This window comes from Rhinopithecus roxellana, chromosome 12, assembly GCF_007565055.1.
Source record: "Rhinopithecus roxellana isolate Shanxi Qingling chromosome 12, ASM756505v1, whole genome shotgun sequence".
Lineage (NCBI taxonomy): Eukaryota > Metazoa > Chordata > Mammalia > Primates > Cercopithecidae > Rhinopithecus > Rhinopithecus roxellana.
This window is the reverse complement of record NC_044560.1, coordinates 20,029,696-20,046,982: the sequence shown is the minus strand read 5'-3', so window position 1 is coordinate 20,046,982 and position 17,287 is coordinate 20,029,696.

Here is a 17,287-nt window from a genome sequence, read left to right as displayed (position 1 = left end):
GGACCCTGTTCCCTCCCCTTCTATGAAAACTGACTCTCATGAATGGCTCTGTTGAAATAATTTGCGTGGAATTGTCATGACCGACGTGGCTTCAGCTATTTCCCTCCTCCAGAGGTGTTTGTCCATTGCCAGAGTAAGTAGCAAAAGCAGCCCTTCCCAATGAGCCACGTGTTTCCGCTCATGAAGCACTGTCCAGGAAGTCCTTGGCCTTGCTTGCCGTTCACATCAGTCCTGGGAGATGAGCTGGCTGGGGATTACTCCTCCCACCTTGGAGGACATTAGATTTGCTCATCACCATCCCCTGCCCTCACTGCCCGCCCCTGCCCATTTTCAAGGCTCTGGCCAAGCCTAGACCCTTATCTTGCCTTGCTGGAAATATTGAAGCAGTCTTACCAGCATACTGTAAGGAAAGGGCATGGGTTTGGGGGCATACAGGTGTCATTCACAGTTAGCACAGTAAGTTCTTCCTAGGTCATCCTGGGGAAGCCTGTTCACCTCCTCCCCACCCGTCGAGCCTTGGCTTCCTCCTCTGTGTCATGGGCACAGTGATGATTGCTGCAGAGAAGATTTGTGGGGACCCAAAAAGTGGACAGATCTAAGTGTCCAGCACAATGACACACAGCAGGTGCACAGCACTAAAAATGAAGATGCCAAAGATACCGCAGTACAGTCTTGCGTCACCTAACGACGGAATGTGTTCTGAGGAATGCGTTGTTAGGCGATTTCACCTTGTGAACATCATAGAGTGTCCTTACACAAACCGAGGTGGGATAGCCTGCTGCACACCTAGGCTATATGGTACAACCCATTGCTCCTAGGTTACAAAGCTGCACAGCATGCTACTCTATGAACACTGTGGCAACTATAACACAATGGCAAGTATTTATGTATCTAAACATATACAAACATAGAAAAAGCTCAAGAGGTTGGGCACGGGGGCTCATGCCTGTAATCCCAGCACTTTGGGAGGCTGAGGCAGAAGAATTGCTTGAGGCCAGGAGTTCGAGACCAGCCTGGGCAATATAGTGAGCCTCTCTATATATAAAAATAAAATTTTAAAAAATTAGCTGTGTGTGGTGGTATATTTCTGTAGTCCCAGCAACTCAGGAGGCTGAGGCAGGAGAATTACTTGAGCCTAGGAGGTTGAGGTTGCAGTGAGCCATGATTACACCACAGCACTCCAGCCTGGGTGACAAAGTGGAACCCTGTCTCTAAAAATAAATAAATAAAAAGTACAATAAAATATTCTATAAAAGATCAAAAAATGGTGCACGTGTATAAGGCATTTGCCATGAATGGAGCTAGCAGGACTGTCAGTGCACACTGCATACATTACATTTATACAATGTTTTTCTTCAATAATAATTAGCTTATTGTAACTTTTTCAGAGTTTTATAAACTTTTTAATTTTTAAAAAACTTTTTAGGCTAGGTGCAGTGGCTCACTCCTGTAATCCCAGCACTTTGGGAGGCCGTGGCGGGCGGATCACGAGGTCAGGAGATTGAGACCATCCTGGCTAACACGGTGAAACCCCGTCTCTACTAAAAATACAAAAAATTAGCCGGGCATGGTGGCAGGCACCTGTAGTCCCAGCTACTCGGGAGGCTGAGGCAGGAGAATGGCGTGAACCCGGAAGGCGGAGCTTGCAGTGAGCCGAGATCGTGCCACTGCACTCCAACCTGGGCGACAGAGCGAGACTCCGTCTCAAAAACAAACAAACAAACAACAACAACAAAAAAACTAAACAAAACAAAAAAAAACCCCAAAGTACCTTTTTGACTCACGAAATAATATGTAGCTTAAAACACATTGTAGGCCGGTTGTGTTGCCTCACGCCTGTAATCCCAGCACTGTAGAGGCCGAGGTGGGCAGATCACCTGAGGTCAGGAGTTCGAAACCAGCCTGACCAACACGGTAAAGTCCCGTCTCTACTAAAAATACAAAACTTAGCAAGGCATGTTGGTGTGCACCTGTAGTCCCAGCTACTCAGGAGGCTGAGGCAAGAGAATCGCTGGAACCCAGGACGTGGAGGTTGCAGTGAGCCAAATCGTACCACTGCACTCCAACCTGGGTGACAGAGTGAGACTCCATCTCAATAATAACAATAATAATAATAATAATAATAATAATAATTGTATAGCTCTACAAAACATTTTCTTTATGTCCTTATTCTAGCAATTTTTGAATTTTTGAATTTTTATTTTTGCTTTTTAAACTTTTTTTGTTACAAACTAAGACACAACCACACACATTAGTCTAGGCCTCCATGGCATCAAGTTCATCAGTATCACTGTCTTCCACCTCCACACCTTGTCCCACTGGAAGGTCTTCATGGACAATAGCATGCATGGAGTTGTCATCTCCTGTGGTAACAGTGCCTTCTTCTGGATACCTCCTAAAGAACCCGCCTGAGGCTGTCTTACAGTTAACTTTTTTAATAAGTAGAAGGAATGCACTCTAAAATAGTGATAAAAAGTATAATGTCGGCCGGGCGCGGTGGCTCAAGCCTGTAATCCCAGCACTTTGGGAGGCCAAGACAGGCGGATCACGAGGTCAGGAGATTGAGACCATCCTGGCTAACACGGTGAAACCCCGTCTCTACTAAAAAAAATACAAAAACTAGCCAGGTGAGGTGGCGGGCGCCTGTAGTCCCAGCTACTCAGGAGGCTGTGGCAGGAGAATGGCATGAACCCAGGAGGCGGAGCTTGCAGTGAACTGAGATCCGGCCACTGCACTCCAGCCTGGGCGACAGAGCCAGACTACGTCTCAAAAAAAAAAAAAAGTATAATATAGTAAACAAACTAGTAACAGTCATTTATTATCATTATCAAGTATAATATGCTGTACATAATCCTATGTGCTAGACTTTTTGTGTGTGTGTGAGGGGGATGGAGTCTCACTCCATCACTCAGGCTGTAGTGCTAGTACAGTGGCATGATCTCAGCTCACTGCAACCTTCGCCTCCTGGGTTCAAGCAGTTCTCCTGCCTCAGCCTCTCAAGTAGCTGGGATTACAGGCACGCAACACCACGCCCTGCTAATTCTGTATTTTTGGTAGAGATGGGGTTTTACCATGTTGGCCAGGCAGATCTTAAACTCCTGTCCTCAAGTGATCTGCCCGCCTCGGCCTCCCAAAGTGCTGGGATTATAATCTTGAGCCACCATGCCTGGCCCTGTGCTAGACTTTTATACAACGGGCTGTGCAGTAGGTTTGTTCACACCAGTGTATGATGTCACCACGTGGCATAAGAATTTTTCAGCTCCCTTATAATCTTACGAGATCACCTCTGTATATGTGATCTGTGGTTGACTGAAACATTGTTATGTGGAGCATGACTGTAATAATAATAGCAGAAGACACACATATTGGACTTACCATGTGCCAGGCATGCTCTAAGCACTTTTTAATAGTGTGAAGCCTTTAGAACAGTGCCTGGCATGTGGTAAGCACTACAGGAGTGTTTATTAAGTAAAATTATTTTTTTACTTACGTACATGCAGTAGCTTATTTAATCTTTACAAAAACCCTGAGAAGCAGTAGGTACTCATTACTCTCATGTTTACAGATGAGGAAACTGAAGCATGGAGACTCCCAGAACGCCGAGAATGTAGGTGAGACAACTATACAGTCAACCTTGACTTCTCCTCCACCTTCTCCTGGCAAACTCCTATGGATCCTTCAAAGCTCTACTCCAACATCACCCGCTCTGGGAGCTCCCCGTCATTGGCCAGGATGAACTCTTAGACGTGGACAACAGGAGGAGGAAGGGAAAGAAGGGCATGAGGGAGCCTGGCTGGGTGGGAAAGGCAGGGGTGAGAGAATAGAGAGAGGGATACAGGCCTTCGGGAGACACCCCGGGTTGGCTCATGGGAAGTGCATGAGGGGAAGTCCTTAGTCCTTCTTCCCAGCAGAGGTGCCTCTGTCTTGTGGCTTGTCCTGCAAAGCCCAACTGAGCCTCCAGCTTCCTTGAGGTTGACTCTGTGGCATGCAAGTGAAGAGCCCTACTCTGGGGCCAAATTGCCCTGCTTTGACTCCTGACTCTTCTGCTTACTGGCTAGGTGATCCCAGGCAAGTTATTTGACCCTTTTTACCTGGCTGCTTATGGAAATTGAACAGGGATAATCATGGCACCCACCTCATAGAATTGCCATGAGGTTTCATCGTTAATTCAAGGTACATAAGAAGTACTCAGTAAATACTGACTTGGATGATCCAAGTCATCTTGGATTATTGGTGAAGGTGCCCTCTCTTTTCTCTGAATTCCTGTTGTGCTTAAGTCTAAACCACATAATTCAACTCAACATTAGTGACCATAACAATGACCTTTTATGAGGTGTTTACTACCGGGCAGACTGTATATTTGGTCCTTTTTACAGTGTCGTAGAGATCACCATAAACCCGTGAAGCATATACTAGTAATACCCGCATTTTACAGGTGAGAAAATAGAGGCCTCTTTGAACGGTTAAAACCGTGTCTAAAATTATACTGCAAGTACATGGCAGAAGGAGGATTTGAACCCAGGCAATCTGACCCTGAAGCCCATGTGATTCTTTCTAGTTTGTTAGTCTCCCAATACTGATAGATACCTACCGTGTGCCAGACACCATGCTAAGTGCCAGGGAAATAAAAGACACACAGTCCTGGCCCTCAGGGAACTCACAGCCTGGCGTGGGGAGCACAGATGTGGAGTCAGATACCTGAGAACATTGATAACGTTGAAGGAGGAGGGCTGGATCTGATGTCTGCATTGATCTGCTAGAGGCTATGTTTCATTTAATCATATTCTAACAATTATTGAGCATATGGCCGACACAATAAACAATGCTCTCTCTTCCCAAAGATAAGACAGACAAGCTTCTAGAGTTAAAAAGTAGCATACAAAGCACAGCTTTGACATTATTTTTAGGCTTCCAGAAAATCTAAAGTTGTCAAATACAAGTATTACTGACATAGTGATTGATCAGTTACAGTTCTTAGAAAGCCCCTCCACTTCTGGCAGCCACCATGCCTTTCCTAACAGGCCCAGACAAATGTAGCTAACTTCTGTTTGACATGAGGGATGCATGGTAATTCAGAATTCAATACGCCAAGTATTGACATAGAGACAGGTACAAGGCCACTTGGCATACAGAGAAAGGAACAACTAACTTTGTGGCTTCCTGGAGGAGGAAATATTTGGTTTGAGTTTTGAAGTCTATGTAGGAGTTCTCTGTGAAAAGAAGAGGGGCAAATACTCCCCAGATTAGGGGACAAAAATGAGAAAAGCACCCTTGCATGTCTGGGGAATAAAGGAAGTCAAGTAGGGCTGGAGTGTTGGGCTCATGAGGGTGGGGATGGTGGTGAGGACAGGAGGGTGGCTGGCCCGCTGGGTCCGAAAGGGCCTTGACTGTCATGCTTAATGGTTTGGAGTTTATCTTGTAAGCAATTGATGTGTATGTATGTGTGTGTGTATGACTGTGTGTGTGTGTGTGTGTGTGTGTGCGCGCGCGTACCATGGAGCTTTTAAGATGGAGTTTATCTTATAAGCAATTGATGTGTATGTATGTGTGTGTATGAGTGTGTGTGTGTGTGTGTGTGTGTCCCATGGAGCTTTTGAGAGAGAGTGATATGGGGCCGGGTGCGGTGGCTCATGCCTGTAATCCCAGCACTTTGGGAGGCCGAAGCGGTGAATCACCTGAGGTCAGGAGTTCTAGATCAGCCGGGCCAAACCCTGTTTCTACCAAAAAATTAAAAAATTCTCTGGGCGTGCTGGCATGCACATGTAATCCCAGCTACTTGGGCGGAAGGCTGAGGCAGGAGAATCACTTGAACCCAGGAGACGGAGGTTGCAGTGAGCCGAGATCATGCCACTGCACTCCGGCCTGGGTGACCTATTAAGACTTCATCTCCAGAGAAAAAAAGTGGGGAGAGATATGGTCAAATTTGTGGTTTGTAAAAATGGCTGTGGCAGTCTGCAGGGAGGTAGGTGGGAGGTTGGTGGCAGGACTATCAGTTCCCCAGCCAGGCTGTTAAGGCCCCTGGGGGCAGTGACAACATGTCTTTTCCTCTGGAATTTTCCATAACACCCAGCAGGGATGGGACATGCAGCTGGTGCTCAACAAATGTCTGCTGTATGAAACACAAGCATGCCCTGAGTCCGTGGATTTCACACCCCTCAGAGCCTGCCCTCCCCCAGCACTGTCCATGGTACTAACACACACCATTGCAATCCCAGTGGGCTCCCTGGTGGCAGCCTAAGGGGTGTGTGTGTGTGTGTGTGTGTGTGTGTGTGTCTGTGAAGTCGAGTGGGGAAGGGGACCATCAGTGCCTGTGTCTTGCGATCAAGACAGGGTCTCAGCTGTTCCTGTCTCAGAAAGGCTGCCCAGGTGCCCATGTGTCTGGAGGGCAGATCCCCACTTCATCTGGCCAAGCTTTAGCACACGGATTTGAGGCAGAAATTGAAGCCAGACACAAAGAATGGGGCTTGAGTTGGGAAGTTTTGAATACCACACTTCTGAGTCTGCATCTATAGAAAGAGCGTGACAAGGCCACATTTGTGTTCCAGGAAGATCACTCTGGTGGTAGCAGGGAGGACAGATAGGAAAGGAGAGACGGGAGTCTCTGAGCCCCACGTGAGCCCCCAATGCCACAGGACTTTGGAGAAAGAGGAAATGGGGTGGGGGTGGGGTAGAATCACCGGGCAGGCCCTGCTGGAGGTGGTAGGACTTGAGGGGGCTCTTGAAGGATTCATGGAGGGATGGGGTATGCCGGGCAGGGTGAACAGCATGGGCAAAGGTAGAGAGGCTGGAACCACTGGTAGCTAAGAAAGAGTGGGGAGACTCTTGCCTTTCTGTGCCTTGTCCTCCCCACCTCCTTTCTGTGGACCTTTTGAGCAGGGAGGGGGCCTGCTATGAGACTGAGCTCAGCTGCATCTCTGGGTGTCTCTGGCTGAGGGAGGGGGCAGGCTGGGTGCAGCTTCGAAAGGTCCTTCCATTGTGCGTGAGGCCCAGCCAGGACAGCGGAGGCGGGTGCACAGAGCCCTTTGTCTGCCGAGTCACCCACCAAGGGCTCTGGCGGTCTCCACAGTCCTCACTGACCTTACACTCAAGGCCGTGCCATAGAGACAGGTTGTTCTGCCTTGGCTGGCTCTGATGTCATCGCCGAGGGAGGGGACGGGGCAGGGGGCGGACAGTGGTGGCTTTCAAGGCTGTCCAAGGGCTGACAAATTGCCTCTTGCCCTTGAGGTGCAACGAATCACCAATTCATTAAATTCTTTAACACCGTGATCTATAAAATGATGGAACCTTCCAGTACCTGAGAATTCTAGAATAATGGAATCTTTCTAAGATTGGGGAATCTTTCATAACTGACTCTGTGGGAATCAGAATTCTATTCTACAGAATAACAGAATCTTAAAACCCACAGACTCTTTTAATATCTTCCTTCTGGTGTTGTGGTGAGAATAAAGTGAAATACTACATTGGAGGGCGGGTGCAGTGGCTCATGCCTGTAATCTCAGCACTTTGGGAGGCCAAGGCAGGAGGATCCTGAGGTCAAGAGATCAAGACCATCCTGGCCAACATGGTGAAACCCCTTCTGTACTAAAAATACAAAAAATTAGCTGGGCGTGGTGGCGTGCACCTGTAGTCTGAGCTACTCGGGATGCTGAGGCAGGAGAAGTGCTTGAACCGGGGAGGCGGAGCTTGCAGTGAGCTGAGATTGCACCACTGTGCTCCAGCCTGGCGAAAGAGTGAGACTCCATCTCAAAAAAAAAAAAAAAAAAAAAAAAAAAAAAAAAAAAAAAGAGAGACATACTACGTGGAACACACATAGAACAGGCCTGGAATGTTGTAAACACTCCCTAAGTGTCAGCTTTTTTCCCCATCTTGAGGAAACCCAGGCCCAGAGAGGTGATGTGACTTGTCCGGGGACATGCAGCTAGGAGGTGGTGGCACAGCAAATCAGTGGCTGGGAGGGAGCCCCAGGTGGCCTGAGGGCCACTGACGCTGAGTCCCCCATGGCCAAGCCAGCTGGTCTGTGTCTTAATTAAGGTCTCCAAGGTGGGGTTGAAGGTGGGAGGACAAGAGGTGGCGGTGAGGGTGGGAGGCAGGAAGAAGGGGCCAGGGCTCCACTAATCCCTGTGTAACCTCTCTGGGCCTCAGTTTCTCCCTTTTTAAAAGGGAGTAGTATTTCCCTTCCTACTTCCGCCCCTGGGGAGTGGTAAGGCCGCCACTCTGGTCAGGCCTCCCTGACTGTGTGTTCCTGGGTAAATGACCTCACTTCTCTGAGCCCATGCCTTCACTGGTGCAATGGGGAGCATAAGGATGGAATCACCATGAAGATTGACTCGAGGAGCTAATATCCCTTGAGACGGTGTTAAGCATTCGGATCCCAGCTCTGTCGCTCCAAGGGTGGATGATTTGGGGTAAGTCTCACAACCTTCAGGTACTTCAGTTTCCAAAGCTGCAAAATGGAAACAACAGGAATGCTCGTTTAGATGAAACAGGTTAATACAAGTGGAGCAAGCACTTAGAACCGTTCCTGGCAAGTGGAAGTGTTTAGCAGGCATCCACGATCATTGTTATCACATAAGGCTTAGTCATTGTGAGCGATTATTATTAATGGTCAGCGAAGAGCTTGCAAAGTACTGCACAATTCTGTGTGTGAGCACCTGTGTGTGCACGTGAGTGTGTGTGTGCTCAAGTGTGTACGATGGTGCTTATTAAAAGCAGAGCCTGTGGCCCAGAGTTGAGCTGTGTGCCTGGAATAGCTGCTTCTCCTGGCGGCCTCCCCGGGGACTGGAGTGTAATGAGTGTTTGCAGAGCCCCCCGCCAGGCAGAGATGAGAGGCACGGAGGAGCCAGTGCTGGAGCCAGGCGGCGGCTGGGAGCCCAGTGTTATTATATTAATGAGAACCAGGGTGATGATTACTATTAACGAGATTAGTCACCAGGGGGCCTCCCCCCTTCACCAGGCTCGTGCCTATGGCAGGCGAGGCTGGCAGGCATTCTCTGTACCCACAGTCTTCTCTCTGTCTTAGGGGAAGGGGTGAGGATTCCCTGGTGCTAGGCACGGTGCCAATCCCCTTATAGCCTTGTCTCACTGCATCTTTCCAAGCCCCTGGGGTTAAATATTGGCGGTCCCACTTTACAGGTGGGACCTGTAAGGGCTGAGCAGGAGCTAGACAGTCACCAAAAGGAAGAGCATTTCTGGCGGAGGGACCTGCCTATGAGGAGGTGAGAACCCCAGGGGAGTCCTGCCCGGCTAATCAGTTCACCATCAATGCTCAGGTGTCTCCTCAGACCCACAGTCATTACAGGTGAGAAAACTGAGGCTCAGCAAGGGCTCTGTCTGACCTGGGAGCACAGATATTTTTATTGCCCCTTCATGTTATCTGCAAACATTGACAATGAGCCAAGACCTAGCACTTTACATGGGTTAATCTTTTAGTCTTCATGACAATGCCATGAGGAAGGTGCTCTTGTTAACTCCCTCCACATGAGGAAACTGAGGCACACAGTAGTTAAGTAACTTGCCATCTGCATCACAATGTCTCCTGCCTTCCAGCAAGCCCCTCTCTCTCCAGCAGTCAAGGTAAAGGTGTGGCTCCCAACCCTTGGTCATTCTCTGTATAGCCGACCACACTCATGACTTTGTGATCAGACGCTTGTGGGCAGTTTTCTGCTTGTCTCTTGTCCCCACAGGCCCCTCAGCCAGGTCACCTCTGGGCACAGACTCCTAGTACCACCCACCATGAAGAACTGAGGCTGCTACCTATACCTACACATTTATGCCACAAACATTATCCTGGCCCTTCTTGGGGCCAAAATGTCAATCCTTTTTGATACACTCTAAGAAGTTGGGTTCTCATTTAACTTTTAGTGGACAGCTACTCTGTCCAGCACTGTGCCAGGCTGGGGACACAACAATGGGAGAGACAGACCTGCCCCTGTCCTCATGGAGCTCCCAGTCTCATGGACAAACTAGTACATGGTGTATACTTAGTGTCAGTTTTTCTGAGTGCTTCAGTGGAAGGACGGTGGTCTGTGGACTGTGCGGGAGGGAAGAGTGCTGTTGGAGTGAGGGAGGAGTGAGGCAGGGAAGCCCTCTCTCAGATGGTGAATTTAAGATGAGATGTAAGGGCTGAGCAGGAGCTAGACAGTCACCAAAAGGAAGAGCATTTCTGGCGGAGGGACCTGCCTATGAGGAGGTGAGAACCCCAGGGGAGTCCTGCCCGGCTAATCAGTTCACCATCAATGCTCAGGTGTCTCCTCAGACCCACAGTCATTCACTCAATCAATCATCACTTGACAGTTAAAATTTTCTAATTTCAATAGTTGATTTACTCACTCATTTTTTCATTCATTCATTCATTCATTCTGTATTCCCTAATGCCCATCCATTTCAGGCTTGATGCTGGGCAGGGGGACACAGAATTGAATCAGTTGCAGTCTCTGTCCTGATGTTGCTTCCAATCTAGGGTGGGAGATGAATCCTTCCTTACACATGACACCATGTTGTCAATGAACATGAAGACTCTTCCTCCAGGCTGGAGTGGTGGCAGTCAAGAAAGGCTTCCCAGAATAGGGGTCATTTGAGCTGAGACTTTTTTTTTTTTTTTTTTTTGAGATAGAGTCTCGTTCTGTCACCCAGGCTGGAGTGCAGTGGCATGATCTCGGCTCACTGCAGCCTCTGCCTCCCAGGTTCAAGCGATTCTGGTGCCTCAGCCTCCTGAGCAGTTGGGATTACAGGCATGCACCACCACGCCCGGCTAATTTTTATATTTTTAGTAGAGAAGGGGTTTCATCATGTTGGCCAGACTGGTCTCGACCTCCTGACCTCAAGTGATCAACCCACCTCGGCCTCCCAAAGTGCTGGGATTACAGGCGTGAGCCACCTTGCCTGGCCTGAGCTGAGTCTTTATAAATGAACAGGCACCCAGGAGGTAGAAAGAGGGAGGTAGGCAGTGGTGCACAGCATGTGCAAAGATAGGAAGAACCCCAAATGCCAGGCTATGTCAGAGACTGCTGGCTTTGCAATGATCTCTGTTTTTCCTTTCATATCCATGACACATGGCAGCTTGGAAGAAAGACTATATTTCCCAGCCTGCTTTGCAGCTAGGTGGGGCCATGTGACTAATGTGGCCAATAGGATGCGAGCAGAAGGGTAGGCTGTTTCCCTTTGATCACTTAAAGATAGTGGTGTGCCTGACCCATCCCTTTTCCCCTGCCATTGGTGGAAGGTGCATGTGGTCCCATCTTGAACATGTGAATGAGGGCAACACAGAATGACAACAGCTTAACAAGACAGAAGGAACTTGGGTCTCCTATGCCAAGGAGTACCAGCCATTAATGGTTGATATGTAAATTATTATATGAGGGATAAATAAACTCCTCTCTTCTTTAAGCCAGAGTTATTTTGGGTCTCTACTTTAGAAGCTCAACCTATATCCTAGCTAATAACCAGATTAAAGGCTATTATCTCCTAGGGCACAGGGAGCTGTCAGAGTTCTGTGGGGAGGGCAGTGACATTGTCAGATTTGCATTTTTGGAAGCTCTCTCTGGCCACAGAATGCACGATGGATTGGAGGGGAGAGAGACTGGAGGCCGAGAGACTAGAGAAGGGGTTGGCGCTTTCAAATGGGGCAGAGGTACCCAAGCCTGACCCAGGTCAGGCCAGCTCTATCGGTGCCTGCTAACAGAGGGAAGGCCAGGTTCCCTACCCAGGCCTGAAGCCCAGCCTTGTGGGCTGCCTGCAGTCACTGTCCCTTCCCATTGCTTCCAGAGTTTCTAGCATTGAATACAACCCAGAGGCCCCTCTTGTGAAATGTGAACTTCAGCTGCCAGTAGAGCCCAGGACAACCCCTTCTGGGGAGTTGGTCATGCAGGACTGAAGGCAGGAGGCAGGGGCTCTGGAGGATGGATTTGGGGAGGAGGGAGAGGTAGATGGGACAGAGCCTATTGGGGAGGGGGCTGCGTAGGTGATGGTGATGGGGCAAGGACAAATGGGAGAAATAATGAAGAAGGGGACTATGCTAGTCAGGTCTCTTGTAGTTTTCAGTACCAGAAACCCAACTAGAATACATGAAAAATGGGCTGCACTGGCTTCACCCCTGGCAGGCATGGGATGGTATCTGCTCAGGCGCACCTGGATCAGCTGGGACTCTTCCCCTCTCTACTCTCTTGGTTTCCTTCTTTTCTGTTCTTGAACTCCTGGGCACACATGATGATCTGGCCTCAGCCTCTAGAGTAGCTGGGACCACATGCGTGCCCACTATGCCTGGCTAAAGAATTTTTTTTTTTTTTTTTTGTAGAGTCAGGGTCTTGCTGTGTTGCCCAGGCTGGTCTCCAACTCTTGGGCTCAAGCGATCCTCTTGCTATGGCCTCCCAAAGTGTTGGGATTATAGGCATGAGCCACCACACCCGGCCTAGGCTCTTCTCTAAAGCACACTCTGTCACTGGGTCTGGGAAGTCCTCCCTGATCTCACCCCGGTCCAGCAGAGCTGGGTACTCCCTCCTCTGGGCCCAACATTCCTGCTATGGCCCTCTCTCCAGGTACATCTCACCCTGTGCTCCAGTGAGGGACCCGCATAGCTATGTCCTCCTAGGCTGGGAGCCCTCGGGTGTGCACTGCCTGCCTTTAGTTATCACCTCCTGCTCCGGCCTCCCCCCCTGAGCTTTGGTCCCACCAGCCGTTGGGTATCTGCCTGTGTCTCTGTATATGTCCTTGGGTGAAGGCATGTTTGTGTGTGTCTGTGCTTACGGTTGTGTGTCTGTGTATACATATAAATCTATGCACCTAGAAGACTGTGGATGTGTGGTGTGACTGTGACCATGGATGTTTGAGTATATGTGTATGTGTCTGTCTGTGTGTCTGGGTGTGGTCTTTATGTATGAATTGTGTGTTCCTGCCTCAGTGTGACTGTGTGTATGAGACAGTCTGGGGTACTCCTCCCCTCTGGGACTTGGTAATATTGAGGTATACACCCATAAACACATGCAGATCCACACAGAGTTACAGATCCACAGAAATAGACCCACACAGAGATATGCAAACACACACACACACACACACACACACACACACACACACACACACATGCCCGCAGACACACACCCCTGCCTCCCGTAACCCTGCCCAGGGCTGGCTGTGGATGGGGCTACCCTTCAGATGTCAGGCTGGGAGCCCTTGTCCCAGGCAGCCTGGCTGGGGTGGATTCCCGGGACTTACCCTCCCCACATGAGAATGTTTTCCTGCGCACAAGCAATGGCTAAGAGCCAGCCTTGCCATGCAACTTCCATTTCCACTCCGGAGGCCACACCTCTGACAGCAGGATAGCAGGCTGGCCTTGTAGGCCATTGGTTCTGGAAAACACAGAGGTATTGGAACCTCATTCAGCTGTCTCCCTTCTCAGACAACACTCCATGAGCACTGCAGTCTTCTAGCCAGGGTGTCTTAGAGCCACCATGACAGGTATTTATATTACTATACCCTGCAGGTGCTGTGGGGCACACCCATAGGGTGGGGAAAGAAGAGGGAATGGCCCATCATTTACCAGGTATATCCTGACATACTCCCAAAGGTCTATTTATTGCTGTATCCCCAGTTCCTAGTATAGTGCCTGGCACATAGTAGATGCTCAATAAATGTATGTGGAGCTAATCAATGAAGGAGGGCATTACCAGTCCATCTCACAGACATGGAAACTGAGGTTCAGAGAGGCAATTTGTTCAACAATGACCAAGGGACAGAGACAGGATTAGAACCTAGGAACTGTCAAAGTATCAAACCCCAGTTTGTTCCACTGTATATTAGGTTTACTCAAACTGAATAGTGAAGTGTGAGCTCATCGCTGGGGCCCTGGAGGCCATCCACACTCATCTTCACTGCTTATTCTAAGTCTCAATTTTCCCATCTGTACAATGGGTTCAGTGATAGTGTATCAGGTGTGAAGTCATAAAATTGATGCATAAGAAATGTAACTTTCTTTTTTATCACTGACTGGATTTCTACTTTGAGCCCCCATTTCATTGAGTGTAGCAGAAACATACTCTTAGTCATTTGGGGACCTCCTACCTGGGGATTATGTCTAAGTTGGGGAGACTGGGCAGAGGAGCTTTTGCAGTGGCAGGTGCTGTGGTTGGAGCCATGTCCTCAGGGTTGTCTGGCCCCCGTTGAGATGCTACCCCTCCTTTGTGGCTGGCACTCAGAGTCACAGCTACACTGACTTTTGTTCCATCCCAAATCTGTCCAACTCCAGCTCTCAGCTCCTCCCAGGTGCACAGAGTTTTTTCTGGACCTGGGTGTGTGCTCCAAGTCCAGCCCCAGCACTTAGCAAATGTGACCTTAGCAATTCTCCGAACCTCAGTTTTCTTATCTATAAGATGGGGATAATAATTGCACCTGCTTCACAGGGTTGCTCATCAGAGTAAAGAAATTAATCCACAGTGAATGCTTAAAACACAGCAGGCACATGATCGCTGCTCTGTAAATGTGATTTTAGCTATTACTGTGACCTGTCCTATTCTGGGGAGACTCAGCTCAGGACGGGGCGGAGGCCAGATGGGGCCCCTGCTCTCAGGTCACCTCTACACCTGCTAACAAATGAGGACATCCATTTAACTCATGAGGACAGACATGGCCACCAGGCTGGGGACTGTCCTGGTGATGAGACAGCCCATGGGGTTGTGCACACATGCAGGGCTGCAGGGGCCATAGGAGGGCCTCAGCCCAGCTACATCCAGGAAACATCAGCCCACAAGCCCCTCATCTGTAGCTAAGTCTGTGACAGCTTTCACTCTGGGGACTGCCTCCAGGTGCTCTCTACCACCCCGCCCAGCCTGCGGTGCTGGAGAAGGGTTTCTTCCATACTAGCCTGACTGTGTCCCTTCCCTGCTCCCATCCCCTTCCCGTGTCCCCCGTCACCTGCAGGGTCCCAATCAGAGACCTTAGTGTGGCCTTCAGGGCTCCCCACAACCAGGTTCCAACCTGCTTTCCCATCTTATCTCCTGCCATTCTTTGCCCAGCATCCACTTCCTGTGGCTTCACTGCTCACTGCTTCCAAATTCCACACCTGTGTTGCTTTCCTGCCTGGACTGGGGTTCTCTCTTCCAGCTGTGCCACTTAATATGTAGTCTCTCCTGGCCAGGAGCAGTGGCTCATTCCTGTAATCCCAGCACTTTGGGAGGCCGAGGCACAGGCGGATCACCTGAGGTCGGGAGTTCGAGACCAGCCTGACCAACATGGAGAAATCCAGTCTCTACTAAAAACACAAAAATTAGCTGAGTGGTGGTGCATGCCTGTAATCCCAGCTACTTGGGAGGCTGAGGCAGGAAAATTGCTTGAACCCAGGAGACAGAGGTTGCGGTGAGCTGAGATTGCGCCATTGCACTCCAGCCTGGGCAACAAGAGTGAAACTTTGTCTCAAAAAAAAAAAAAGAAAAAAATGTGGTCTCTCCTTGGAGCCCAGCAGTGTGGCTGAGCCCCAGGCCTGGGCAGGCTCAGCAGTGGGAGGAACAAAGACAAGGGTGAGGCAGAAACCCCCGAGAAAGATGCTTGGGGACAGTTGCAGCAACAGGCAAGAGGAGAAGCAGGCATGGAGTTGGGCTGGTGGTCTGTGCTTGGGGGCTGCTGTTAGAAAGGCAGGAAGGCTATAGAGTTAAAAGCTCCAAGCCAGACCCACTAGGTTTGAGTAGTGCTGCTACTTTCTAGCTGGTGACCCCAGGTAAGTTGCTAAACCTCTCTGAATCTGTTTTCTCCTTCGTAAAAGAAGGTAAGAATAGTTGCTACCTCACAAGATTATTATCAGGACAGAATCAGACGATATTTGTTTAGTGCTTAGACTGTGCCTGGCATACAGTAAGTGCTCAGAAGATATGAGCTCTTCAGCTTGGGCAACATGGCAAAACCTCATCTCTACAAAATTGCAAAAATTAGCCAGGCGTGGTGGCGTGCACCTATAGTCCCGGCTACTTGGGAGGCTGAGGTGGGAGAATCACTTGAGCCTGGAAGGTGGAGGCTGCAGTGAGCTGGGGTCACACCACTGCACTCCAACCTGGGTGACAGAGTGAGACCCTGACTCAAAAAAAAAAAAAAAAAAAAAAAAAAAGGCTCTTTGCAGACTTTGGGAGGTTGGGGGCACAAGTCAGGATTTCAGACCAGGAGGGCTGGGCACCAGGCAGACCATCAAAGCTGGGGCTAATTGCTGGGGTGGGAGATTCAAAGTGAGAATAACAGCATCTACTGTCTGATGACTTTCTGTGAGTTTGACTCAGGGCAGGGCAGTTTAGATGAATTACTTGTATGATCTGCACCCCAACCCACAACAGTGTTGTGGGTCTAATTATGTCCCCCAGAAAAACAGGCTCACGTTCTAACCCTTGTACCTGTGAATGTGACCTTATTTGGAAATAGGGTCTTTGCAGATGTAATCAAGTCAAAATGAAGTCACAGTGGATTGGAGTGGGCCCTAATCCACTGACCAATGTCCTTATAAGAAGAGGGACATTTGGATGCACACCGACACAGAGGGAAGACAAAGACGGGGGCAGAGATGGGAGTTATGCCGCCACAAACCAAGAACACCAGGGATCTCTGGCCACCACCAGAAGCTAGGAGAGAAGCATGGGCCTCATTTTCCCCCAGAGCCAACCCTGCCAAAATTCTTGTTTTCAGACTTTTGGCCCCAGAACTACGAGAGATTGAATATCTGTTGTCTTAAGCCAACAAGTGTGTGGCAGTTTGTTTATGGCAGCACTAAGGAACTAACATGACCTCCGTTTCATAGACGAGGAAACAGAAGCTCAGAGAGGTTAAGTCACCAGCTTAAGGCACACAGTTGGCAAGTACCAAGGTCAGGATGTGCACCTGGGGAGGCAAAGCCTCTGCTCCTAGCCAGTGGCATGTCAGACTGGCTACCTTGAGTCAGGGTTGTTTGTGCCCAGGTTTTGCAGAGTGGATCTGGTTGGTCTCTGTGTCCCCAGGGACAAGTGCCACGAAGCTGGACAGTGTGTGCATGTTAAAGACAAAGGGGTCCTGCAGGAGACCCCAAGCCTCCTTCCTCAGGGCACCAGCCGGGGGAGGTGACAGTGGCCAAGGATCACATCCTAGGTCATCAGGGCCCCGAACAGTCAAGCTCCAGGCTCTGACAGGGTCTCGGGGGCGCTGACTGAGAGTCCACTGGGTGCCTAGGGCCCCAGATGAAGCTGGCCCATATTTTCAGAAAACTCAGGTTCTAATCCCAGCCTTACTTCTCACCAGCCATGTGACCTACTACCTGGGGCAAGTCACCTCACCTCCTTGGGCCACA